The 26,016-nt window shown below is 40.6% G+C and overlaps 1 long non-coding RNA gene across 8 annotated transcripts in view; it reads left to right on the forward strand.

Annotated features, from left to right (window-relative positions):
• LOC149126014 (uncharacterized) overlaps positions 1-26,016 on the forward strand; it is a 166,758-nt gene that overhangs the window by 62,185 nt on the left and 78,557 nt on the right. For 6 of the 8 annotated variants that reach the window (XR_016235206.1, XR_016235203.1, XR_016235199.1 and 3 more), the window contains 2 exons: positions 17,204-17,289; positions 17,876-17,961. This is a non-coding gene — a long non-coding RNA (uncharacterized LOC149126014). Of the gene's footprint in view, positions 1-17,203; positions 17,290-17,875; positions 17,962-18,410; positions 18,746-20,829; positions 21,223-26,016 lie in introns of those variants that run through there. The other 2 variants (XR_016235204.1, XR_016235201.1) reach the window with 2 other exon arrangements.

Raw genomic sequence — 26,016 nt, forward strand, 5'->3', positions numbered from 1 at the left:
TCCTGAAAATAAAACATGAGCCAGTTATCAGGCTACTTAGCCAACTTGTGGTTGCGAGGGTTCCCTGTAGGAAGCCAGGTATGTTTTGTAGGTATTCGTGACTGGAGGCTTTTGAGCTCAGCCTATACACCCAGCACTTAGAGCTAGCGTGTCAGCTTGTACACGTAAACCTTCATGGGGACATCTGTTGACGTTCTGAGAACCAAGCTCTTGAGGGTGCCTGGTGGTTCTTCTGAAAAGTGGCCTCACATACAGCATCTTACATTCAGTTTCTCTTTCTGAAAAACAGCAGTTCTTGTGTGTCTGCCTAGTTCCAACCCCTTTCTGCTTCTATCTCAAATCCTCAATTCTTACATATATGGTGCCTATGATTCTATCTAAAGGCTACGATTTTTTTTTTTTTTTGACAGGCAGAGTGGACAGTGAGAGAGAGACAGAGAGAAAGGTCTTCCTTTGCCGTTGGTTCACCCTCCAATGGCCGCCGCGGCCGGCGCGCTGTGGCTGGCGCACCATGCTGATCCAATGGCAGAAGCCAGGTACTTATCCTGGTCTCCCATGGGGTGCAGGACCCAAGTACTTGGGCCATCCTCCACTGCACTCCCGGGCCACAGCAGAGAGCTGGCCTGGAAGAGGGGCAACCGGGACAGAATCCGGTGCCCCGACCGGGACTAGAACCCGGTGTGCCGGTGCCGCAAGGCGGAGGATTAGCCTAGTGAGCCGCGGCGCCGGCCCTGTTTTCTGTTTTGATTCTTTAGATGTCTTCTCCTTTTTAGAAACTTTATCTCGTGATCTCAGAACTCAGCAGATGAATCCTTCCACTGATAGATATCCCCAGGATCAAACTATCAACATCAGGTTATGGCTGTAAATTGTCATAATCCTGGCTTCCTGTGGCTAAAATGTTAGAAATTACACCAGCAGCCATCGTTGATATTATGCAAATCATATTCTGCAATTGGAGGGAGGCTGGACTTGGAAAGGAGATCTGTATTATACGGTGAAGTGAAAGACAATAGCTGGAGTCATACAGCTTTGCATGTATTTGGACTATGTGACTGTCAACAAGTTATATAATTTCTACAAGAGTGGCTTTCCTCAGTGAAGTAGAAATAGAGAACTAATGTTTTGTAGTCAGAACAGAAAAGTCAAAGCACGTAAAGCATTTATCTCGGTGTATTAACCATAATACATATGCAATAGAGCTGGCTTGCTCTGTGCCTTGGATAATCGGTCTAAGCTCAGGAAAGCAATGGTGGCAGTTTGCATTTTCAGAGTTCAAGAATTAACAAACTTGAGAAGTTGATTTATTTTGAGGATGTCTTCTGAACATGACCCAAAATTCTTCTAAGACTTGAAACATACCAGTGTACGTAATGTGTGTTGATATTTTGTTCAAGGCTTGTCTCTTGGGCTCAACGATATTACAAGGAGCACAGTTACAAACCAATGAAGATCACTGTAACTGGTGGGGCTGTGAGGTGAGGGTAGCATTGTAGGTTAATTTTACCTGGAAGAAATTTGGAGGATTTGTTCGAGTTCTTAGATGAATGTAAAATAATCTATTAAAATAGCAAAGAATAAATTAAAGGATCCTGAAGAAGTTAAAGCGTTTTAAAGTGGAAGAATCAGATTTAGAGACTGGTGGTATTGGTTCACCCAAGAAGAGCCAGCTAACACCATACCTTAGAATTTGAAGAATTCTCTGAACAGAAAGTGGGTCCTGTAAACACAGCATGACTGAAACATGGCAACTGCACACTAGAGAAGTAGTTTATATTAGGAGCTCATATCGAGATAGGATTAGCATATAAATAAAAGATGCAGCCTATGAACTTGAGAACTTCTAGAGTATATAAAACAAATCATCAGCTCACAGATGAGTTCACACTCATTGAAATCAAGTGTTTTTCATTAATCTATATTATGCCGTGTTGGCATTTTGGAGAGTGATAACTATTCATATTCCACCTTCATGCTCATGGTTTAGAAAAATAAGAATGAATGAATAAGTCAGAGGAGGGAGACAGGTAAGACTATCCAAATACTACACAACAGGGACTGTGGGATGTGGATTTAGACAACTACTAACAGGCTGCCTTCTAATGCTTTATTACTTCTAAACTTGCTTAAACAATGGCAGGACTGCTCTGATCTCAGATCTGCTCTCATGGAGAGGCCACTTGCTCTGTATGAATGAGAGAAAGCCAGGAAATGGAGCAGAGAAGCAGCTCTAAAATGGAGACGTGGCATTGAGTCCTTAGTTGTGTTCAGTATATATTCAGCTCCCTCTTCCAAACTCGCCTATCTTTCGCAGAGTTCAGCAATAGCGCAGAGAGAAGAAATCTTTTAGAGGAAATTGCAGGAAAGAATGATCCCAGGGTTGTAGTAATAATTCTTCAACATGACACTCTGTCTGTTTGCTGGCATTGCTACGTTGCCATCCTGGAACAAGAAAACAATTGGAGCTGCACTTTAGACATACTTGAATGGAAGTGAGGGCATCCGATCATCACAGATGTTGTACGTTTTCCCTTTCCTGTCAGCCAATCACACATTACCACTTACAAAGTAGTGTTGTCCCGGTACAATGTTAGATTTTTTACTTGGAAATGTTTCTGAAAATGAAAGGCCGAATAGATTGAACTTGAAGAGGTAGGAAATATGTGGAGAAAAGCAGAGCAGCAAACTGGGGTCTAGTTCTGTCACAGCAAAATACAGGCAAGTTCACTGAAGGCGGGGTCACGAGTTCTGCTTGGCTCTTGACTTTCTTTAGCCCCTGGTAAGATCAGTTAAGTTTTCTGAAAAATTGCTTCGTGTGGTTGTCACCATTGTGCCTATTCTTAGACCGAATACCTGTGGGTTTCACATCTGTTTGTAGTGCAAGTGATAAGGTTAGAACATTCTATTTGAATTCCTCCTGTAGTGCGCACTGGATTTGTTTGAGTGATGTCTTATGAAGCTCATTTTGAATCATTGTGAATCCTAATGTCAGATCATACTGACATTTGTGAAGCAAGGGATTAATTTACTCTCCAGGTGATGGCAAGCTTTGTTGTGAATACTGAGTAGGGCATAAGGAAGAGAGATGAAGGGAGAACGTGTGTAATTTGTAAGTCGGGAGCCTATATGTAGTATCGTTTTTTCTTTACCAGTGAAATTCACTAAAATTCTTGATAGGTTTGTTGCTATGGATGAGAAAACAGGATGAACACAAAAAATCATGTTGTGAAAGAACAACATGTGTGGAATCATTGTGACTGGAGATAAGAAGTAATTCTCAGTGCTTAGAAGATCTTCGTGTGGCATAAGTTCTCTGCACAGGGTCTCACGGCAAGCTGACCTTCTGGGGAAGCAGCAGAGGCCCCAGCTGACACTTAGTGGCTTCAGGCACATGTGGACTGCCTGCAGAAGAGTTTTCCCCTTGTCCTCTGATACTCTGCACAAGCAACGTGATGGGCTTGCTTTCTGGGGAATTAGTGAAGCAAAGCCGGCACACACAGTCACTGGTCGTGCTACTTGTCTTTACTTCCCTATAGGATGCAAACAGGTGTGACTTGGCAGTCATTTAACAGCCATCCATCTGCTCTAGCAGTCTGCTTCAGGACAAGTAATGTCATTTGCTGCCATATAGACAGTAGCAATGTGGCTGCTGCAGGGGGAAGAGCTCTGTGTTAGCAGATTTTGAAGTCTCTTCTCTGATAGGGAATAAGGCTTTTGTTTCTGCAGTTTGATTTCCAAGATACATTTTTCAAATATATAGGGTTGCACGTATGGTGTGGATAATATGTTACACACGTACACATGAATACAGGCACACATACACTTTAGCAATAAGTTTCCTCTGTTCACCATTTCCTTTGTTCAGTAGTCAGAAAAGCTCAATAATCTTACTTGACCTACTATTTACTCAATGCCTATGCTTTCCATTTTATAACATGTTTATTCTTCTAGATTTTTATGTCTGTCAATATTTAATGAGCCTACAAAATTTCTTGTGTATTGAATTAACACTATAATTTTTAAAACCTACTAAATTTATAAATGTTGCAAAGCACAGTTGAGGTCTATTTTTCTGTTACTCATGAGAGTGTTTTTAGTTAGCTTTTGTCCCTCAGTTCTTGTTCTCCTCCTCCCTGCCAATTAATTTGTTCTCATAGACAAAATACTTCTTCAGGCAGAGACTCAAACTACTTGGCAAGCAATATTGGATTGGCACTAAGAAACTTCTTTAAACTTATTAATAGGGCAATGTTATATAACCAACTTTGCTTCTAGTATATTCTTAAAGGATTTTGTTTATGGATTTTCTTTTTATTAAAAAACATTCATTTATTTATTTGAAAGAGTTAGAGATAGGAGAAACAGAGAGATCTTCCTTCTTCTGGTTCACTCACCAAATGGCTGCAATGGCCAGACCTAGGCTGATCCAAAGACAAGAGCTTCTTCCAGGTCTCTCATGTAGGTGCAGGGGGCCCAAAGACTTGGGCCATCTTTCTCTGCTTGCCCCAGGGCATTAACAGGGAGCTGGATCAGAAGTGGAGCAGCTGTGACTTGAACCAGCACCTATTTGGGATGCCAGCACTGCAGGCAGTGGCTTAACCCACTCCTTCACAGAGCTGGCCTCTCTTAATGAATTTTCATAGCCAACTCTCAGATTTGTGACAGAAGACAGATCTACAGACTTACGTCGAGCAGTGTAGTCTTACCATATATATAAATCTGCATTTACATACTTGTATCACAATAAGAAAAATTATTATAATTTACATAGGATGAAGTATTTTCTTCCTAGTCTCCAAATGGCTGGATTAGGCATGAGCATAGGTAATCCTAGTCTGTGCAGTCTAGAACCCTCCCACAGCCTCTGTTCCCTGGACAGACAGCTGTAGTCTTCGACTCTTGTCATTTTCCCCAAGATCTCCGACAGAATCATGGCCAAACTGATCCAGTTCTTGATAGTTTGTGGGAAGAAGGGAGCAAGCCCTGTGTACCCCGCACAGTACTCTCTTCTCATTCCCAGGCTCTCTGTGATCCTTGAGCTCATTCCTGTTCCCTGCGGCAGCGATTGCTTGGAAGGGAAGCCATTTTCAGATTCCTAGTGTTTGCACAAGGCCAGCCACCTCTTTCCTTCTCCTGAAAAAATAATTGCTATATTACTTCTTCCTCAAAAGGGAGACAAACGATCATTGAGACTGTTTATTTCTTGGGTTGTGCTTCCTTCCTTTATGTTACAGCATAAACCTGATTTTCGAGTTTTACTGGAAATCTTAGCCCTGCAGGGTTCATACTAGCTGTGCTTATAGGATCATTAGGGTTTGGCAGAAAGCAGCAGACATGGGACTGAAGTGATCAGCATTGAATGGAGTTTGAGTCACTAAATCACAGCTCTGTGTTGGGTCCTGGATCATATTTTAAAGCAAAAAAAACCTTTTTTTGAGTCTTAGGTTCACATTAAATTGAAGTTAGAGATTTCTCCAACTCCCAGGTGGACACATGCACAGCGTCCTCACTTTCAGTAGCTCCCACCAGAGTGCATCCTGTGACAGTGGATGAACCTATATGGATATATTAGCACTCAAAGTCCATGTTTGTTTCATTGCATTGTGTGGGTTTGTACACAAGTATAATGGCATATTCTCACTCTTACAGTATCACACAGAGTAGTCTCACTGCTTAAAAAAATCCCCTGGGCTCTGTCTCTTTATCTCTGCACCCACCCCTCCACTGATAACCACTGATCTTTTTTGGGTCCTCATAGTTTTTCCTTGCTCAGAATACCATATAATTCCAGTCAAATCATTAGTAGCTTCTCCAGGTTTGTCTCTACCACACCTCAATTATTAGCTAATTGACCACTCAGTGAAAAAGACAAAATGGGCTCAATGCCTTTCATTGACTCTGTTATCTGTACTGCATAAAGTGTGGAATTGAACTTGGATTCCCCTATATTGTATGTGCTTTTTGTCACCAGCTCTGTGAAGATTACTTCCATGTTCTGTCCATGTAAGGATAGGTTATCCTGCCTACTAAGGATGCTATCATCATCAAATGAAAAATGCACATCTAATGTACAAACCTCCCCCACTCTGCCTGGCAGAGAGTAGTTTTAGAATTGCTGGAAGGATAAGTGAAAAAAATGAATGAATTGAATGAACATAGGGACAATTATAAATCAGAAACCATTTGATTTTTTAATATGAAAAATAAAAGCACAAAATGCATTTCTTTGTAGATAATGACACATACCATTCATAAACAGTATTATTTAGTTTTATTTTCAAATTTTGGAATCCAAAATTTATAGAAAAATTAAAATTCAAGAGTGTTTCCTGGGCCAATTAAAAGCAACTGCTAGTCTGATGTACCAACATCCCAGAATATTCCACACAGCCATGATACAACCACAAAAGTTAGGAACATATATTTTGATTCATCACTACCACTCGGTCAACAGACCCCATTCAAGTTTTACCAATACTTTGAATAAAAACTCTTTATTGCAACATGGATCCAGTTCCAAATGGAGCCTTGCATTTATCTGAATGTGTATTTAGTTTGCTTCAGTATTTGTTTTATTCACGTCTTTGATATTTACTTATTGGAAAGACAGACAGAGCTGCACATGCACACTCGCATGCACACAGAGGGAGGAGGAGAGGGATCTCCCAAATGTTGGTTCACTCTACAAAGGCCACACAGCCAGGGCTGGGTCAGGCTGAAGCCAGAAGCCTGGAACTCAAGCCAGATGTCTGACATGGATGACAGGGTCCCAAGTATTTGAGCATCACCTGGTGCCCTCACGGGTGTGCATGAGTAGGAATCTGTAATTGAAGGCGCAGTCAAGACTGGAACCCAGGTACTGCTGTTCAAATTTGGCCGACTCTGTGCAGTAACCTTGTGATTATCCTCTGATTTAACACATTTGTTTCGGTTCCGGTTTTAAATGGAAAGACAAATTGTCTTATTATATAAATGTATTTTAAGAATTGTACAGATCTGTCATTACATTAACTATTAGAATATTCTATAGAGAACTGATTTTTAGTTCCTGGATTTTGACTCAGGAAACATTTTACACAGGGCATGTCTTTTTGAAAGGCAGTATTTTCTTCCTAAAAACTGCTCAGGTTGACGGCTAAACACAGTTTAAGGGCCATCAGGAGGATTGTGGACTGAGAGAAGAGGCCTTGTTGGTCTTATAAATTAAAAAAAATGACTGAGTCTCTTTTTGTCCTCCAAGGGAAGCCTGTGTTCTGTTTTTCTGGACATAGACAATAAAGCGGGAGTGTTTAGCATAGTTAACACTGTCAGGAGTTTGAAGAAGTCTTTGGGGGAATCCTGCTCCATGAGGCTTCACGGTGCAGTGTTTAGACTGGTCGTCTAGACAGTAGGAAATGAAATTTGGCAGCCACAGCTGTGTAATAGGCTGTTGATGCATATTGAGTTATGGGGCCGTCATAGGCTGCCTTACTTCTACAAGGAAAGCGAACGTAGGTTTGGTTTGTACCACATTTGCCTTGGTGACTCACGTTGCCGAAGTTAGGACCCAAAGCTTCTGACTTTATCTGATGTTCATAAATCTGTAGTGTACCCATGTATCCACAGGGCATTCAGTAGCTTTGCCTGGAAAGTTTGACTATTTGTAATGCTTAAGTAACCAATTAAGTTTCAAAATGTTTCAACCATGACATTATTTTTTTCTCTTATTTTCACTAATAAGGATTAATGACCTGAGTGTATGTGCAAATTGTTGTTACTTTTGTATTTCTATGGAAGGATTGCTTTTAATTTTGAAGTCCAAGGACGTTTGGCCTAAGTCTATTCTAACAGAGCAAATGTTGGAAACCAAATCACATCACTGAATAACCACCATCTTGACTGATGGATTCTTAGGTTACAAATATTTTATAGCGTGCCATCTATGTGTTAGGTTTCGTAGAACTGGGACTTTATTCACTGGTGTTTTGGGTTTCATCTTTTCTGTATAACAGATAATTTATCTATCACTGTTAATAAGTTTATATGTTTCTAGAGTGTATTTCTGCTGTCCTTTAAAATCATTATTAAGAATATGAAATTGCTTAGTGATTCAGAAAACAATTCTCATCTTATTGACCGCAACAAATTAACTAGAAATTTTATATAAATCAAACTTTTCAGAGTATGAAGCTGTTTAAACCACATCACTAGGTGGATAATTTTCCAGTTTGGCATTTTAGCTACAGGAATCATAGATTGCTGGCTAGTTTTTCATCTAGTTTTCATTTTCTTTGTATGAAGTGAAATTAAAAATCATATTGGCAGCATTCTTGTTAAAGCCTCACATTTGATCTTGAAAGAACTGCAGTGGGCTGTAATTAAGAATAGCTATGAACAGTTGTTAAGTGTAATCTGATTAGTTTCGTTCTTGCTCAAAATCACAGAGCATCTCTGTACTCTCTTGTCATCTATTTCTTCCCGTTCCTCTTAACTTTTTCTTTTTCTAAAAAAACATTTTATTTTCTTGTTTGATAGCCAGAGTTAGTGAGAGAGGAAGAAATAGAAATGTCTTCCATCTGCTGGTTCACTCCCCAAGTGGCAGGAACGGCTGGAGCTGGGCTGATCTGAAGCCAGAATCCAAGAGCTTCCTCTGGGCTTCCCATGCAGGTTCAGGGGCCCAAGCACCTGGGCCATCTTCAACTGCTTTTCCCGGCCGTAAGCTGAGAGCTGGATTGAAAGAGGGGCAGCTGGGACTGGACCAGTGCCCATATGGGATGCCAGCACCACAGGCAGAGGCATAGCCTACTGTGCCACATCTCTGGCCACCATTCTTTTTCAAGCTCAACTTTATAGTATCTAGAATCTATTTCCTGTGCAACAATTTGAACCAGGAGCACATTATATTAAGTAAACAAGCCTTCCAGAGAAAGACAAATGTCACATCTCCCATGTGGAACCTGGAGAAAGTCGAACAAAGAAGCAGAGAACAGCAGAGTGGCTGCTGGGGGCTGTGTGGGGGATGGCGGGAGAGGTCTGCTAAGCGTTACTCAACAGACACCAAGTTTCAGTGTAGCAGAGCAGACAGGTTCAGGAGTTCTACAGTACAAAATGGTGGCCATAGTTAATAACAGTGCATTGTATTCTTAAACTACTGTGCAAGAATACTAAGTATCCTTACTACAGAAAGTGAGCATGTGAGTAATGCATGTGTTAACTAGCTCAATGTAACCATTTCACAACGTTGACATATTCAAAAACAACATGTTATCTGCAATGAAAACATGTAATTTCAGTCAATAAAGATAAACATTTGGAAAGAGTAGAAAGAGTTAAAAGAAAAAAAAAAAGTTCCTTCATCAGAGAACTCTACCCGTTAACTCTGGGAGTCTGAGACCCTTCCGTTGTCCTGTTCTCCAGACTCAGAACTGGGGCCTGCTTTAGCAGAGGTTTTGTTGAAGGTGTTCATATGGTGAGTGTGCACGGCAACTAGAAAAAGGGTCCTGCCGCAAAAAACACACTCCAGGGAGGACACTAATGCGGCAGCTGAACAACAGTCGACCGGGAACACAGACTCCAGGGGGAACCTGGGAATGTATGTTGAAGGCTCCGCCCTTCTTCGCACCACTGCGATCTGGAATCAATTTCCTCCTTTTTTTTTTTTTTTTTGAGATTTATTTATTGAGAGGTCGAGTTACAGACGGATTGAGAAACAGAGAGGTCTTCCATCCACTGGTTCACTCCCCAAATGGCTGCAACGGTTGGTCCTAGGCCCATCAGGAGCCAGCAGCTTCTTTGGGGTCTCCCAGGGAGGGTGCAGTGGTCAGGGATTTGGGCCACCTGCCGCTGCTTTGCCAGGGTTTGGCAGAGAGCAGAATCAGAAGTGGAGCAGCTGAGACTGGAACTAGAGCCCATAGGGGATGCTGACATCGCAGGTGGATGCTGAACTCACTGTGCTACAATGCTGTCGGCAATCAGTTTGCTCATAAGAAGCCTTGCCTTTGAGATACCTATGGCTGTTTGGTTGTTTGCTTAAAAAATATGAATTAGTGTTATTTGAAATGTGCAAAGGCTTCCTTTTTAGTTTTTATTTCATTTATCGAGGAGAGAAAATCCCTCATTATTGTGCCCAGGGCTGTTTTTACTCATTCTAGGTTTGCTTTTATTGTAAAGTGCCACCACATACATATTGAATGGTTTGTGTGAGTCATGTGAGATACATGGTGGCACATAAAACTAAATTATCTTCTGTTATTATATGGAGAAGGGTTCACACCAACCTGTTACAAGCAGATGTTTGTGATCTGCAGGTTTAAAAAACAGCAAAATGAGCAGATTCCTAGAGGAGGATGGATGCCAAGACTCAATGCTTGATCTCTAGAGGCAGGCTGGGTGCTTGGTGTCATAATGACCTGGACTGTTGCTCCTGGGGGAGTTGGGGGGGGAACAAAACACATAATGTTTAATAAACTGTAGGCATGGCCAGCGCTGCGGCTCAATAGGCTAATCCTCCACCTGCGGCACTGGCACACCGGGTTCTAGTCCCGGTTGGGGTGCCGGATTCTGTCCCGGTTGCCCCTCTTCCAGGCCAGCTCTCTGCTGTGGCCAGGGAGTGCAGTGGAGGATGGCCCAGGTGCTTGGCCCCTGCACCCGCATGGGAGACCAGGAGAAGGACCTGGCTTCTGCCTTCGGATCAGCGGTGCGCCGGCCGCAGCAACCACTGAGGGGTGAACCAAAGGTAAAAGGAAAGCCTTTCTCTCTCTCTTTTTTTTTTTAACTTTTATTTAATGAATATAAATTTCCAAAGTACGGCTTATGGATTACAATGGCTTCCCCCCCATATCGTCTCTCCCACCCGCATCCCTCCCCTTTCCCACTCCCTCTCCCCTTCCATTCACATGAGGATTCATTTTCGATTCTCTTTATATACAGAAGATCAGTTTAGCATACATTAAGTAAAGATTTCAACAGTTTGCTCCCACACAAACATAAAGTGAAAAATAATAGATGATTTTTTAAATGATGATGAAATCAGATCAGACCTATTGTCATGTTTAATCCCAGTGAGGGTCAAGTTGGGAATTGATAATTTCTTCTTTTTTTTTTTTTTTAACGGAAGATCAGTTTAGTATACATTAAGTAAAGATTTCAACAGTTTGCACCCCCATAGAAACACAAAGCGAAATATACTGTTTGAGTACTCATTATAGCATTAAGTCTCAATGTACAGCACATTAATGACAGAGATCCTACATGAGGAGTAAGTGCACAGTGACTCCTGTTGTTGACTTTACAAATTGACACTCCTGTTTATGGCATCAGTAATCTCCCTATGCTCCAGTCATGAGTTTCCAAGGCTATGGAAGCCTTTTGAGTTCACCGACTCTTATCTTGTTTAGACAAGGTCATAGTCAAAGTGGAGGTTCTCTCTTCCCTTCAGAGAAAAGTACCTCCTTCTTTGAAGACCTGTTCTTTCCACTGGGATCTCACTCACAGAGATCTTTCATTTAGGTTTTTTTTTTTTTTTTTTTTTTGCCAGAGTGTCTTGGGGAAAGCCTTTCTCTCTGTCTCTCTCCCTCACTGTCCACTCTGCCTGTCAAAAAAAAAAAAAAACTGTAGGCATTATTAATAATACTTAAGTAAATGGAACAGAATGCATTAATTACCTTGATTGATACAAGATTTAATTTAAAATTGGACTGGGGATTTTCCTCTACTGCTCTGCCTCTATGAAAACTAAAAGAATTACTTTTGTCATTAATAAAGTTAATTGTGGGTATGGCCATGGGGGTGGGCAGAAGCAACCTGCTGCAAAATTATCTAGGTAATGGGATTTTGGAGCTTATTCTAGATGCCCAACATTGGCCACCAGAACCTGCACTTAGAAATAAGTCTTCTCTGATTCTAAAGAGATCATATCAGTCGTGCCTTAAAGGTGGCAGGAAGACCTTTCTGGGGTAACTTCTCTCTTCCAGGCTATTGAGGCCGGGACTTGACATTCAGGGAAAAGGACTTGAGAGAAGGTTCTTGAGTCTCGTGGGGTGGATGAATTGTGACTGATAGGTTTTTCCTCCATCAGGAGCAGGGGATTGGGTTGTTGTTCCTCTTAGAAGCCAAGTGAAAAAAATGAAACATTAGGAAAATCTGTTGGAAACTTCGAGAAAGGGTCTGTAAGAGTGGGAAATCAGGATGGGACCTCTCTTTGCAATTCTGCTTAGTTCTGGCCTAGCTCCAAGTACAGCCAAGGAAAGAGAATGAGGAGAAATGGAAGAGGGGGTGCCTTCATTACTGGTAGTGAAGTCAGGGATATGAGGGTAACAGGGTTCTCTGGGTAGTAGATTTAATAGAAAATTATTAATTAGTATGGGCCCTATTGCCAGTGTCCCACATGAGAGAGCTCCTCTTTGGGCAAACGACCCCTAGCAGTGAGCCCCTATGTGTGGACAACTACAAATGGAGGTGGCTGAACTAGATCCAGATGACCTCTCCAGAGAAGCCACGTGTGTGTGTGACAAGACAGTGTTCACGTGGTGCCTCAGGGAAGCTTGGCCCAAGCAGCAGCAGCCTTGAAAAAGCAGTGGTGAGTATGCCTGTGGAGTTACCTTCCCTTTTAATCCTTTCTGCCCTCAACCACTGCGAAAAGGAAGCATTGGCAGAGGGAACAAGAAAACAGCAGAGAGCTCCTTCCCATATGAGATAAGAAAGTTCAGCGGATGCCCCTGGATGGTATTAATCAAATGTACCTAGGAAGAATTGGCCTCAGGTAGGATTCTGTCGGAGGGTATGAAACAGTTGGAATGAGGCACAAAAGCAAGACTGAAAGAAGAGAATGGACCACGCCAATCTCTAGATTTATGGAAAAGAGTGAGACAGCCAGCCTGGCTGTGTTCTGAGACAGCAGGTTGGGAAATGAAGTGGACCCTGGCATGCTGTTACAGTGAAAGAAGACTTACTCCATGTGTGGGTATTAGGCATGTGGACCCCAAGGAAGGAGCAAAGACGAAGGCCTGCTAAACCCTCTACACATGGCTCATTTTACACACATGAAATGCTCTTTGTGGAAACCTATAACTTGATACAAATAGTCATGTTATAGGGATACCCAATATCTGAGTTTTTCAGCTTGGTAGCTAAGTAAAGCTATGTTAAGAGACCATACTGAGGGACCGGTACTGTGGCTCACTTGGTTAATCCTCTGCCTGCGGTTCCAGCATCCCTTATGAGCACTGGGTTCTAGTCCCGGTTGCTCCTCTTCCAGTCCAGCTCTCTGCTGTGGCCTGGGAGGGTAATGGAAGATGGCCCAAATGCTTGGGCCCCTGCACCTGCATGGGAGACCAGGAGAAGGCACCTGGTTTCTGGCTTCAGATCAGCGTAGTCCTGGCCGTAGTGGCCATTTGGGGAGTGAACCAACAGAAGGAAGACCTTTCTCTGTCTCTCTCTGTCTATAACTCTACCTGTCAAATAAAAAAAAAGAGACCATACTGAATTATTGGAGCATTATAACATATATCTGTGAATTTGGGTATATACTCCAAAAATCTGGGTTATTGAAACAGAAGTCTGTCAGGAACTTATATTAGCCCATAATTCTTAAATATTAGTGGAAGACACAGAAGGTTTTCAGGTTGTTGTATATTTCCATAGAATTGCAGTGGGAGAGAAGTAGTCTGAGTGACTGCCCTGTTCATAGCCTATGTGAGCCCAGTTTACTCACTCACAAGGATGGTTTAACTACAGCTTTGGGCATACATTATTGGAATACTGGTTTTGCCTCAGTATTCTGTATCTCCGCAGTTGCAAGGAAAGCTCACAATATTTTAGGGGTTCCAGCACAGAGTCGAGTGAATGTCACAGGCTGTTCATGTTGTGATTTTTACAGCAAATGTTGTATTATCTGTTATATCGCTGATGGTCAGAACATCTGGCCTCCACATGGCCCAAATTAGATAGGAATCTCAAATCGTAGTAGGAGGTGCTCCCTCTTTGTAAACAGAGCTGTGTGCCACTTCTACGAATAATGCATTTCTACAAATACTTAGGTTAAATAGCTCAGGATAATTCAACCAGCACCCTCCCAAAGGACAGGTACACAATGTACATTCAGAAGCTGAGTTCACCTGCTTCGGATTAGGCTGTGTTTCAGAATATGAGGCGTCCAGACCGAACAGCTTTATAGCCGCACTTCAGAGATGATCCAAGTCATCTGTTGTGTGAGAAGCCGCAATGTTCCTGGGCCTTAATGGCTTTTAAGAGACAAATTATGTATCTTCCCCACAAGACTTAGGAGCCTTAAAGAAACATACGAACAGTTCAGATGACTTCACACAAGAAATAAAGAATGAGTGCAAATATTGATGTCTGATGAGTTTGCTGAGACGTGGAATTGGAAGCAAAGTTGGTAATTGAATGTCAATCAAGAAATGATCTTTGTCTTAGAGGAAGAATTTTATATATAAATTGTGAACAGAGTTCAACAGAAGTAAAGCAAAATAAAGGGCAGTTCTACTTCTTAGATGACAGAAACAGTACAAATAGCATATTTAAGGAAGGCCTCAAAGTTGAGGTTGCTGGGACTACGGAGGTCAAATCCTGCATCATGTAGGCAGCACCTTGTAAAATTATAAGGAAGACTGAAGTCCAGGCAGTGTCATCTGTTGAGAGAGCTCTGAATAAAATCACAATGATAACTGGAAGGTACCGGATAACGCACAAATCTACTTTTGTCCTTACGTTGTAATCACGGAAGTAACCAGTTATTACTCTCAGAATTGGGAGATTGGGAAGGAACATTTGCTATTTCCATGTATATTTTGTTGTCTAATTCATGCGCATATGTTTGTGTGATTATGCAAAGGCAACTTGAGAATATTTCATCTTTAAGACCACATTCTTAATTTTTTAGCATTTAACATAGGGCATTGAGTCTGGTTCCTTGAGATACTGTGTGATACAGTATCACGCAAGCTACCCAGTCTTGTAGCAGTTAATGACCCAAGAAATATGGAAGACTGTGTGTATGTTTTGTTAAATGGATAATGCTTAGGGTATTCAAGATCTGCTTTATTGATTTTGAGCTAAAGTTTTCTTTACCCTAGGACAACTCTTTGTCATGCATTGATCTAAAGTGTCCCACTGCGTTGCTCTGTGTCAGGAGCTTTTGTACAATTTTTAATAAGCACACATTTAACTGCACCCCTGAGGTGTCTTTTTTGACTGCCTATTTTCTATGTATTGACATCCTAACATAATAACTCAAGTACTGAATTTATTCCACTGCCAGACGAAAAAAAATAAAGATTTCTTTTCATGATTGTAAAACCCGGAGAAAACTTGCTAAGCAAGCAACAGCCAAACTTTAAGGGAAGATCGCTTGATATTTTCTACATCTAATATTATGTTTTCTCCTCTTCCTTTCTGCACTGAGACTTAGTGTAGACAATAGCTCCCATCTTAACTTCTTCTATTGTTATCTCTTCTCATGGGGGGGCCTGTAAGTGAAATATGAACCTATGGACATGAGACACTGAGATGGTGTTCTTATTTGAAAGTGGAAAACATACATGTTTTAAAATAGGTACCATCTACAACTTCCAATCTGCTGTACTTTACATAACATACACGTTTTCAACAGGTTCCCGGTAAAACCTTCATTAGCATCTAGATAACATAAGCAAAAAATTTACCCTATCTTTTAATAAGATGCTCTCCTTTAGTGGGATTAATTTCTTTTTTTACTTAAGGAGAAAATTTGGTGCTTTACCTATAATAATAGATGAATAGGTATTTACCATCACATATTTAAAACTAGTTTTTCCAAACTAGACTTTTGGATGTTTCATTCACTTCGTTGCAATCCTATACTTATTGAGCATGAACTTTGGAACCAGAATTATCTTAGGGAAACAAAAGTGATGATGAACTTCTTCTGAGATATATAGCTGATTGATGGGTAACAATCGTGCATACAATTACACTGCAACAAGGATGGTATTAAAACAATGTCAATCAGTAGGTTTTATGCCATTAGAAAAAAAGTACTCCTTTTATGTGGTGATAGAAGGGAAATGCTCTCAGATGAAATATATGTATGTTCTGGGAAGAGATTGAAAGGGCAGAAGTATAGCCCGAAGACAGTAACTTTGTAGATACTAACTAGATTGATTTGGATGGTCACATAAGTCACTCTCTTCCTAACTGAAAAGTTTGCAATAATTCTGAACTTGAGTTGAAGGGGAGATGACATGTGTATATTCGAATTTAATCTGCAATCAGCACATTCTGTATACTTCACATATTTGAATTCTTAATTTTCACTATAAGGATAATGGTTAGACTTTTTTTAAAAAAATTATTTCATTTGGAAGGCAGAGTTAGTAAGAGAGAGAGATCTTCCACCCACTGGTTCCCTTTCCAAATGGCCTCAAGGGCCAGAGCTGGGCCGATCTGGAGCCAAGAACTTTTTCCCAGTCTCCCACATGGGTGCAGGGGCTCAAGGACTTGGGCCATCTTCCACTGCTTTCCCAGGCCACAGCAGAGAGCTGGATTGGAAGTGGAGCAGTCGGGATTTGAACTGACACTCACATGGGTGCTGGCACCGCAGGTGTTAGCTTTACTTGCTATGCCACAGTGCCAGCCCCTAGACATTTCTGATGCTCAATTCTGTGGGTCAACTTGAGCGGGTTAGGAAAACCCAGAGAGCTGGTAAAAATCTTGAGACTTTGGGCTCAGAGAGAATGTGTCCAAAGAAGGTTCTAGAGGATTTTCCTAAGATGATGTTTATATTTTCAATTAGTGGAGAGTCAGTCACCTTAAAAAACAAGTATAAAAGGAGAAATGAGACAGAAGTTGAAGAATATTGTTTATAGGACTTGACCATTTTGCTATGGGGCTTCTGCCTATTTTATTGCCCATAGGCTACAAAACACAGATTTCCACACATAATGAGTCTCAGAAACACACACGCACACACAGAGTTCTGTTCAATGCAGTATTCAACATATAAACGTTGACAATCCTTGGAATCTGATGATTGCAGCACCAGCTGTTTGAGTGGTCTGTAGGGATGGGAATGAAGAGGAAGCTTTGGATTCTAAGAGTCAATGACTCGGTAGCTCCATTAGACAAGAGATTTGTTTACCAGTGATGATGTTGCTGTAGTATTTTGGGGACTCACTTTTTAGCCAGACAATCCCCAGATATTACTTATATCTATATGTCTACTTTCCAGGTATGAAGGCTCTCTTCTTCCCACTCCTTGGCATGTGACCGGGAGTTCCTTTAGATGTGTTTTTCCTGGGACCCTCAATCTGGCAGGTAAAATAGAATGGTACATTTGCCACTTAATTTCTCACAAAATTATTTACACTTGGAGTTATTACTTATTTACATAAAGGGAACAAATTTCCTGTGTTGTGTGTGTACAGTTTTCAGACTGTAATAATATTTCCCATAATGTCCTTTGACTGTAAAATTGTAACTAATAATTCCATTTTTGTATAGGGGACAGGGTGGTTAGGAGAAAAATTTTTCATGTGAACAGCACATAAAAAATACATGGCATACCACAAAGAACACTTCGATTGTTACACTTTGAGTATTTAAAAAAATCATGATATCAATTAAGACTTTTTTGGGGGGGGAGGTAACCTTCACCTGTAACTTCAGTATTCCTTTTGAAGTAGGCTAGTGTTTAGTCTTCAACTATGCCAGCTCTGGATCATTTAGCCTACATTGAAAATAAATACATTTCTCTTAACTAAGCAATTTATTGAGTCCCGTTTAAGACACTTTTAGTTAAATCATAATTCGTTTTAGTCTTTCGATTAAGAATGTACTTTGGTTAACAATTTTCTAAATTAGAGATACTCATCAAGAACACAATCTTTCTTTTTGTTTTAAGGAGGCATATTAAAGCTGCCAGGGATGCTTGGTTTGCCTGCACATCCCTTCTCCCCAGTTGGTGCTCATCGGCTGAGGTCCAGCCTGGTAAGTGACCTGGGGTGAGGTTGCCAGAATGCACAGTTTGCTTGGGGTAAACAGTAAAAGCCAGAGTCCAGTATACCCTGAAGCCCTGTAACTTAGGCACTCGCTCACGGAGCCGGTCGTTTTCCCACTGTCAGTTCTGTTTGGTAGGCAGAGCCTGGCCTGCTGTTTCCTGCTTTGACAATCGCCCTTCTCCAATCTGTGTGGATGGAGATTGACCCAAAGATCCACAAAGGGCGCCCCAGAGCGGGTTAGGGTACCAGAGTCCACAGACAGGTGAGGATTGTGGTTAAAGCTCGCCTAATCTGGGAGGAAGGAATTTGACCGCTGTTTCTGCCCCTCATCTACCATCTAACCTTAAGTGGCTCTCTCAGGTTGTCTTAGCAGTTTTAAGGCTGTGGAGATTCAATGTAACAGTTACACAAATGTGAGCTAAAACACAGTGGATGCAGAGCCCTTGTAGGTACCGCCTCCTTCCCCTGGACACCACGAATCACACCGGAACAGTTCATATGTAGTCTACGATGCAGAGAAACTCAGTGACATGACCTGCCTTCTGGGATTCATCAATAATCTTTCTACGATGCGTGCATTTGTTTGATCAGGTTCCAAAGAGCACAAACGAAAATTAAAAACCGTCCTGCAGTCTATTCCTTCAGCCAATTAATTTGGTTCCCACAGATAAACTGTAATTATACTTTGTGCTTTGGTTTTCAAGATGACTAATTTTAAATTCGTTTTGTAATTAGAATCCACTTTAAAATGTTCCTGATGAGTTTTCAGTTCGATCTCTTAATGCACGTTTTTAGTTTAGGATTTCCCCAAAACTGCCAACCTTTTAGTATTAAAATGGCTCTTGGAAAAAGTGTAACATATTCACATAAATTGAAAGGAATTGCTATTGAACAAGAAGTTAAAAAATTACTGGCGAAACAATGCTTATTTTCAAAAATTTTTGGATAAAAAAATCCATTTATATCGAAATTTATTTATAAACAAAGTTAATTTTTTCCTGCTTTGAACCTGATTGATGTACACTTGCCCTACCTTGTTTTATTATGGGAGGAAACCCATCCTGAACAGGATTTCTGGGTCTCTGTCTTCTAATCAGATCCTGTGAAAAGTCTTGAGTGCGTATGGATGAGTTAAAGCAGATATATTAAACCTCCACTTCCATTTAAATCTAAATTCTGTTTCTTCACTTCAGCCTGCTCTAGCTTTCCATATATATTTCACCTCAGATATAAGTGATTTTTTTATAATCCTACAGACATCAACCAGTTTATCTAACTTGACTCATCATGTTTGTTGAATATTAAGCCTCCCGTCCTCTTTCCACCATCTTTCCGTGCCGTCATGATGACTGCTCTCAAGAGCATGAGTAATGCCGAGAAGAGAGGCAGACGCCAGGTTCGTGTCAGGCCGTGCTCCAGAGTCATGGTCAGCTTTCTGACTGTGAGGATGAAGCATGGTTACATGGGATGCCGAGAAGAGAGGCAGACGCCAGGTTCGTGTCAGGCCGTGCTCCAGAGTCATGGTCAGCTTTCTGACTGTGAGGATGAAGCATGGTTACATGGGAGAATTTGAAATCACTGATGGTCACAGAGCTGGGGAGATGTTGTGAACCTCGCCGGCAGGTTAAGCAAGTGTGGAGTGATCAGCCCCAGGTCTGACGTGCAGGTGAAAGATCTAGAAAAATAGCAGAGTAATCTGATTCCATCCCGCCAGTTTGGTTTCATTGTACTGACAACCTCAGCTGGCATCATGGGCCATGAAGAAGCAGGACGAAAACACACAGGAGGGAAAATCCTGGGATTGTTTTTCTAGGGATGTAATGTAGGCATACCAATAAAAGCTCAATGGACAAAAAAAAAAAAAAAAATTAATGTAACAATCATCATACAAAGATTATCCCCTGGATTTCAATCTTCAGAAATAGGCATTTGAATTCTCTTTGTTTTGCAGACTAAAAGAGCTAGCTTCACAGAGTTAAGCAATTTTTCTAGTGTTATTACCGGCTGCAGATTGCGTCAGAAACTGAATCTATGTTTCAGAGCATTTAGAGAAAAATGAGGAGGAGAGTCAAAACATTACACTTAGGTTGGTTTAGGTTTAAAAATTAAATATATACCTTTGGGCTAGAGTGATTATATTCCATTAAAGTGACTTCCCATTCAAATCTCAACAGTACCCAGCCAATAATAATCACTAACATGTTTAGATGCTGAGTTTCAGAGATATGATTCATGGGGAAATGATTGCATTTTACTGTTTCCATAGCAAAATATGCAATGTCACTGGTACAATCATCTTGCCAGGATTTTATTTTAAATCTGTTTGCTTGTTGTTTTGTGTTTTCTCCTTTGAAATTGTCTTTGGCAAAAAATTATGAATGGCTGGTAGAGAAGTTAAGCAATGTCCAATCTCAGTAAGAATAAAATAAAAGTAGTGAAAGTATGAAGAATAAGATCAGTATGGCTGTTTATTTTGGTATGATTCAAAAATATTGATAATCTAGGATCCTAAGAAAATAAGACATTTCTTGATGTTGGATGCATAAACGGGAATATTTTTTTGCAATACTTTTTCCAAAATTAGAATGAGTAAATCTTAGCAGTCTTTCTACTGCTGGGAAAGTTTCCCACTTGTCAGGTATGTAAAACAAAAGAAAAGGATACTTAGTGAAGGCGGGTGTGAATGATGATATTTTGAATGAGGAAACTATAAATTAGAGATATTAATAGTGTTTACCTTGCTGAGTAGTTACGTGAAGTAAATAAGGTATTAAGCAATTAATTTGTGTCTAGAAGTCCTGCACTGGTAAAGAATTTTAAAAACAAGATTTTTTTTATTTTTTAATATTTTTGACAGGCAGAGTTAGACAGCGAGAGAGAGAGAGAGAAAGGTCTTCCTTCCATTGGTTCAACCCCCCAAATGGCCACTCCGGCCGGCGCTGCACCGATCCGAAGCCAGGAGCCAGGTGCTTCCTCCTGGTCTCCCATGCCGGTGCAGGGCCCAAGCACTTGAGCCATCCTCCACTGCCTTCCCGGGCCACAGCAGAGAGCTGGACTGGAAGAGGAGCAACCAGGACTAGAACCCAAGGTGTCGGCGCCACAGGCGGAGGATTAGCCAAATGAGCTGCAGCACCGGCCAACAACTTTGTTTTGAACTACTTGAATTCAGTTTTAAATTGCAAAAGTAGTGGTGTGTATTTATTATCTGGAACTCAAAGAACTCAGTAACAAGAAACAACTAGTGCAGAAATGGGCAAAGTACATGAATGGATGAGTCACAAAATAAATGCAAATGGCAATGAATATATGAAAAATTCTCAATATAACGGGAAAATTCAAAATTGAAATCACCCCTCTTGGCATGGCTATTTTTGAAAAGACAGGAAGTAACTGAAACTGGTGAGGTGGAGAAAGGGGGCCTCTCAGGCACTGTGGGCGGCAGTGTAAATTAGTACAGCCACTGTGGAAAAGATGCTGGATATCTCTTAACAATTTAGAAATGGAACCTCTGTTACTTGGTTTATATCCAAAAGACACGAAATCATCGAATCAAAAAGATAACTGCTCTACTGTGTTTATTGCTGTGCCGTTCACAGCAGCCAAGATAAGGAGTCAACCAACGTGTCCATTGTCAGGGGAATGGATAAGGAAAACATAGCGGGTGTTCATGATAGAATATTACTGAGCCTGGAAGATGAAGTTCTAGCGTTGGCAGCCAAATGAATAGGACTGTAGGACACCATGTGAAATGAAATAAGCCACACACAGAATGACAAAGATTGCATGTTTTCCCCTGTATGTGGAAGCTTAAGGGATAAACTATCTGAACATAGAATAGTAGTTACCAGAGAGCAGGAGGGATGTGGAGTAGAGGGAGTTTGGATAGGTGGTACCAAGTCAGAGTTAGAATAAAGAAAAAGTTCTAGTGTTACACAGCACAGTGGGGGAGGACTAGAGTGCCCAATAAACTATTACATATTTTAAGAACAAATAGGAGAAGAGAGCTCTAAGTCTTCAGTCATAAAGACAAAGAAGAGGAAACACTGGTTAGTCTGATTTAATTAATACCCAATCTATGCTTGGATTGCAATGTCACATGATAGCAGAGAAGCATGTGCAGTTTTTAATGAAAGAGTTTGAAAGAGAAACTGAGGATCAAATAAAAGACAAAATAATAACATAGGAAGCAGTTAACAAAGTCAATAAATTTAAACATTACTCAGATTTCAGCTTGCCTTGATGTATTATTTCTATCATTGCAATAGTCATGGAAGAAAATACTAAGTTTTTAATTACAAGGCATGTAAATTCTTCTATGATGCATTTTTTGCCAATGCAGTTATTAGTTGTATATTGGAACATAGTTTTATAATGAAGTTCAGAGAGGATTAAAGTGGGAATTTGTAAGAGCAGACTATCCAATGATGAGCTCTGGTTGAATTAATTCTGCTAAAAATGTGGTAAAAATTTTTGCAAAAATCTGCTAAAAAGAGATACTGCTCGTGGATTAGGCAGAAATCCTCTTACTATGAACTGAAGTGATATGACGATTTAAACCATAAATGCGTACGTTATGTTGGAAAAAGTCTGTTCCATGTGGCTCTCCTGGTCTGTTAGAAACAGTTTTGCAGAGTATGTTTGTGCACTTTGGCAAAATAACATTCATGAGAAATGTGTTACCATGCCTGGCACACGATAACTGGTCAGAGGTGGGACTGTTCTGTCTCCTCCCTCTTTTTTTTTTTTTATTTTAAAGATTTTATTTATTTGAGAGGTAGAGTTACAGACAGTGAGAGGGAGAGACAGAAATATCTATTCTCCGTTGGTTCACTCCCCAAATGGCCGCAGTGGCCGGAGCTGCACCGATCGGGAAGAGGAGCAGCCAGGATAGAACCGGTGCCCATATGGGATGCAGGCACCACAGGTGCAGGTGGAGGACTACAGGGCGCCGGCCCCCTCCCTCTCTTTTTCAAGGGCTCTTTCTTTGTCTTTTGCTCCTGGCATCTCTGGTTTTCTCACTCCTTTTGCTTTCTCTTGGGAACACATGGGACTCTGTTTTATCTACTTTTCTCCTTTTCTTTCAACTGGAACTTGACTTGGATTTCAGTCTGGCTTCACAGATTGAATAACATCCCAGATTAGACCTGAGAATAAATTAGGTTTTGAAACTCTTAAGCATTCACCCAGAGAACGTTCAAGACAGAATGGTGCTTTTTTTTTTTTTTAACAATTTTAATTTCCTCAACTCCTCAATTTCTGGTTTGTTCACTCTTGAAAACCAGTAACATTATTTAATTTAATTTAAAACATTATTAAAGCTTTATTATATGCAATATTTAATTTCTCTGAGGAATAGTTAATGATTGATGATTTCCTTTAAAAGAATGACATAGAATGACAATATAATGGTTATACACATGTAGAGATAGAGCACCAGAAACTTGCATTGTGACAACTTAATGCAGAAAATCTTGATAATTCAGCCATTTTGACATATCCTGCTCAGATACAGGTAAGTCTTTTTTTGTTTTGTTTTTTGTTTTTTGTTTTTTTGACAGGCAGAGTAGACAGTGAGAGAGAGAGACAGAGAGAAAGGTCTTCCTTTGCCGTTGGTTCACCCTCCAATGGCCGCCGCAGCCAGCACGCTGTAGCTGGCGCACCCTGCTGATCCGATGGCAGGAGCCAGGTGCTTCTCCTGGTCTCCCATGTGGGTGCAGGGCCCAAGGACTTGGGCCATCCTCAACTGCACTCCTGGGCCACAGCAGAGAGCTGGCCTGGAAGAGGGGCAACCGAGACAGAATCCGGCGCCCTGACCGGGACTAGAACCCGGTGTGCTGGTGCCACAAGGCGGAGGATTAGCCTAGTGAGCCCTGGCGCTGGCCAATACTGGTAAGTCAAGAGTTATAATAGAATTCCATGAGATAGGAATAACAATGAATAAAACTTGGACTTCTAATTATAATGCTATATAAACTCAGTAAGATAGAACATTTGCAAAACAGACTATGCATTAGACCACTAAAAACATAAGTAAATCTACAAAATCATATCGCACAGAATCAATCCTCTAATCATGATGCAGTGCAGTTAGGAATTCTATGCCAAATCAATACCAAAAGTTCTATAGGTTTGGAAGTAAATTGACATGCATTGAAAGAATTTGTATTGAAAGGAAGTGAGAGAACAGTGGAGAACACCATTCGTTAGGAGAAATTTTGTGAAAAGGATTAATGAAATGTTTAAAAGTCACATTATAAATTTGAAAGTTAGACAAGCTGATAAATTGCCATAAAGATAAAAATTGCCAAAATTAAAGCAAGATGGAATAAAAATATTAATAGCTGAATAAACAATAAAAGTACTATTCAAGACCTTTTAGCAATAAAGGTCCAGTCACAAAGGGTTTCATGGGAATTCTGTCAAGTTTGAAGAGCAGTTTCAGGAGTGGTACCTTTATAACATCATTCGTGAGCCATACAAAATTATCAACTTAAAAATGTGCTGCTGTAGATGTATTGAATTTTTAGTTCCTTCTATGATTGCCTTGGCATGGCCAGATCAAATGCTTTCATGGGCATTAAATGGCCTGCTGAGCACATGTTCCCCACTGATGGTCAACAATAACTGTTGCAGAAAAGGGGGAAAAATAAAGCCTTCAAACTCATTTAGGAGGGCGGTATAATTGTAATTCCAGAAAATAAAGAAAACAATGGAGAAGAAGAAAAAACTGGTTTTTCTTTTTTTACTATGAATGTAGATGAAAAACTTGAAATAATGCAAGAGGCTAATATTATTAAAATATATTATACAGTATACAGTTATCAGTAAAACTTTATTTTTGAAATTATAAGATGATTCAACATTAGAAAATCCATCAACACATCTCATATTTTAGTATATTAATGATATCAAGGAAAAATCATTTGATATTAATAGATACAGGAAAGACTAAAAAGTTCAGTGATGTCTTTTTTTGTAATTTGATAGAGTCAGACAATGAGAGAGAGAGAGAGAGAGAAGTCTTCCTTCCATTGGTTCACTCCCCAAATGGCCGCTACAGCTGGCACGCTGCGCCGATCTGAAGCCAGGAGCCAGATGCTTCCTCCTGGTCTCCCTTGCGGGTGCAGGGCCCAAGGACTTGGGCCATCCTCCACTGCTTTCTCGGACCACAGCAGAGAGCTGGACTCGAAGAGGAGCAACCGGGACTAGAGCCCGGTGCCCATATGGGATGCCGGCAACGCAGGCGGAGGATTAACCAAGTGAGCCACAGCACCGGCCCCTAGTAATGTCTTAATAATTCTTTAAAAAAAAGTTAAGAATATTTGAGAGACAATTTGATACATGCATTTCTTTATTAGGTAAAATATCTTAAAAATAGATATTTCTTACCCACTCATATGCATATATAGTCCTAAAAAGTAGATGTCTGTAAGAAAAATATGGATAATAGCACATAGAAGATATTTATATATTTCTCAACTAAGTACAGTGATTCATGAAAACCTCAACAAATACTAGACTTAAAACATTCTAGAGGGGCCAGCACTGTAGCATGATAGGCTAAACCTCTGCCTGCAGCCCTGGCATCCCACAATCATTGCTCCTCTTCCAGTCCAGCTCTCTTGTGGCCTGGGAAAGCCGTGGAAGATGGTCCAAGTGCCTGAGCCCCTGCACCCACGTGGGAAACTCAGAGGAGGCTCCTAGTTTGGCATCGGCTGAGTTTCAGCCATTGCAGCTTTTGGGAAGTGAACCAGCAGAAGGAAGACCTTTCTCTTTTTTTCTCCCTCTCTATTAACTCTGCCTTTCAAATAAAAAAAATTTTAAAGTTAGAGCCAATATTGAATGTCTACAATAATAAGTATTATATAACAGGGCCAATAAAGGAAATGAAATGTACAAACAGGAAAATGGCCAGCAATGATTAACTTTCTGTAATTGTCCCGATTCCACTCCCCTTTAAAAAAAAATCTGTTTATTGAAACTCAGAGTTCTATACGGAGAGAGGAAGAGACAGATCTTCTACCACTGGTTCACTCCCCAGATG

Source organism: Oryctolagus cuniculus, chromosome 6, assembly GCF_051225735.1.
Source record: "Oryctolagus cuniculus isolate XC-2025 breed Fujian yellow rabbit chromosome 6, ASM5122573v1, whole genome shotgun sequence".
NCBI classification, from domain to species: domain Eukaryota; kingdom Metazoa; phylum Chordata; class Mammalia; order Lagomorpha; family Leporidae; genus Oryctolagus; species Oryctolagus cuniculus.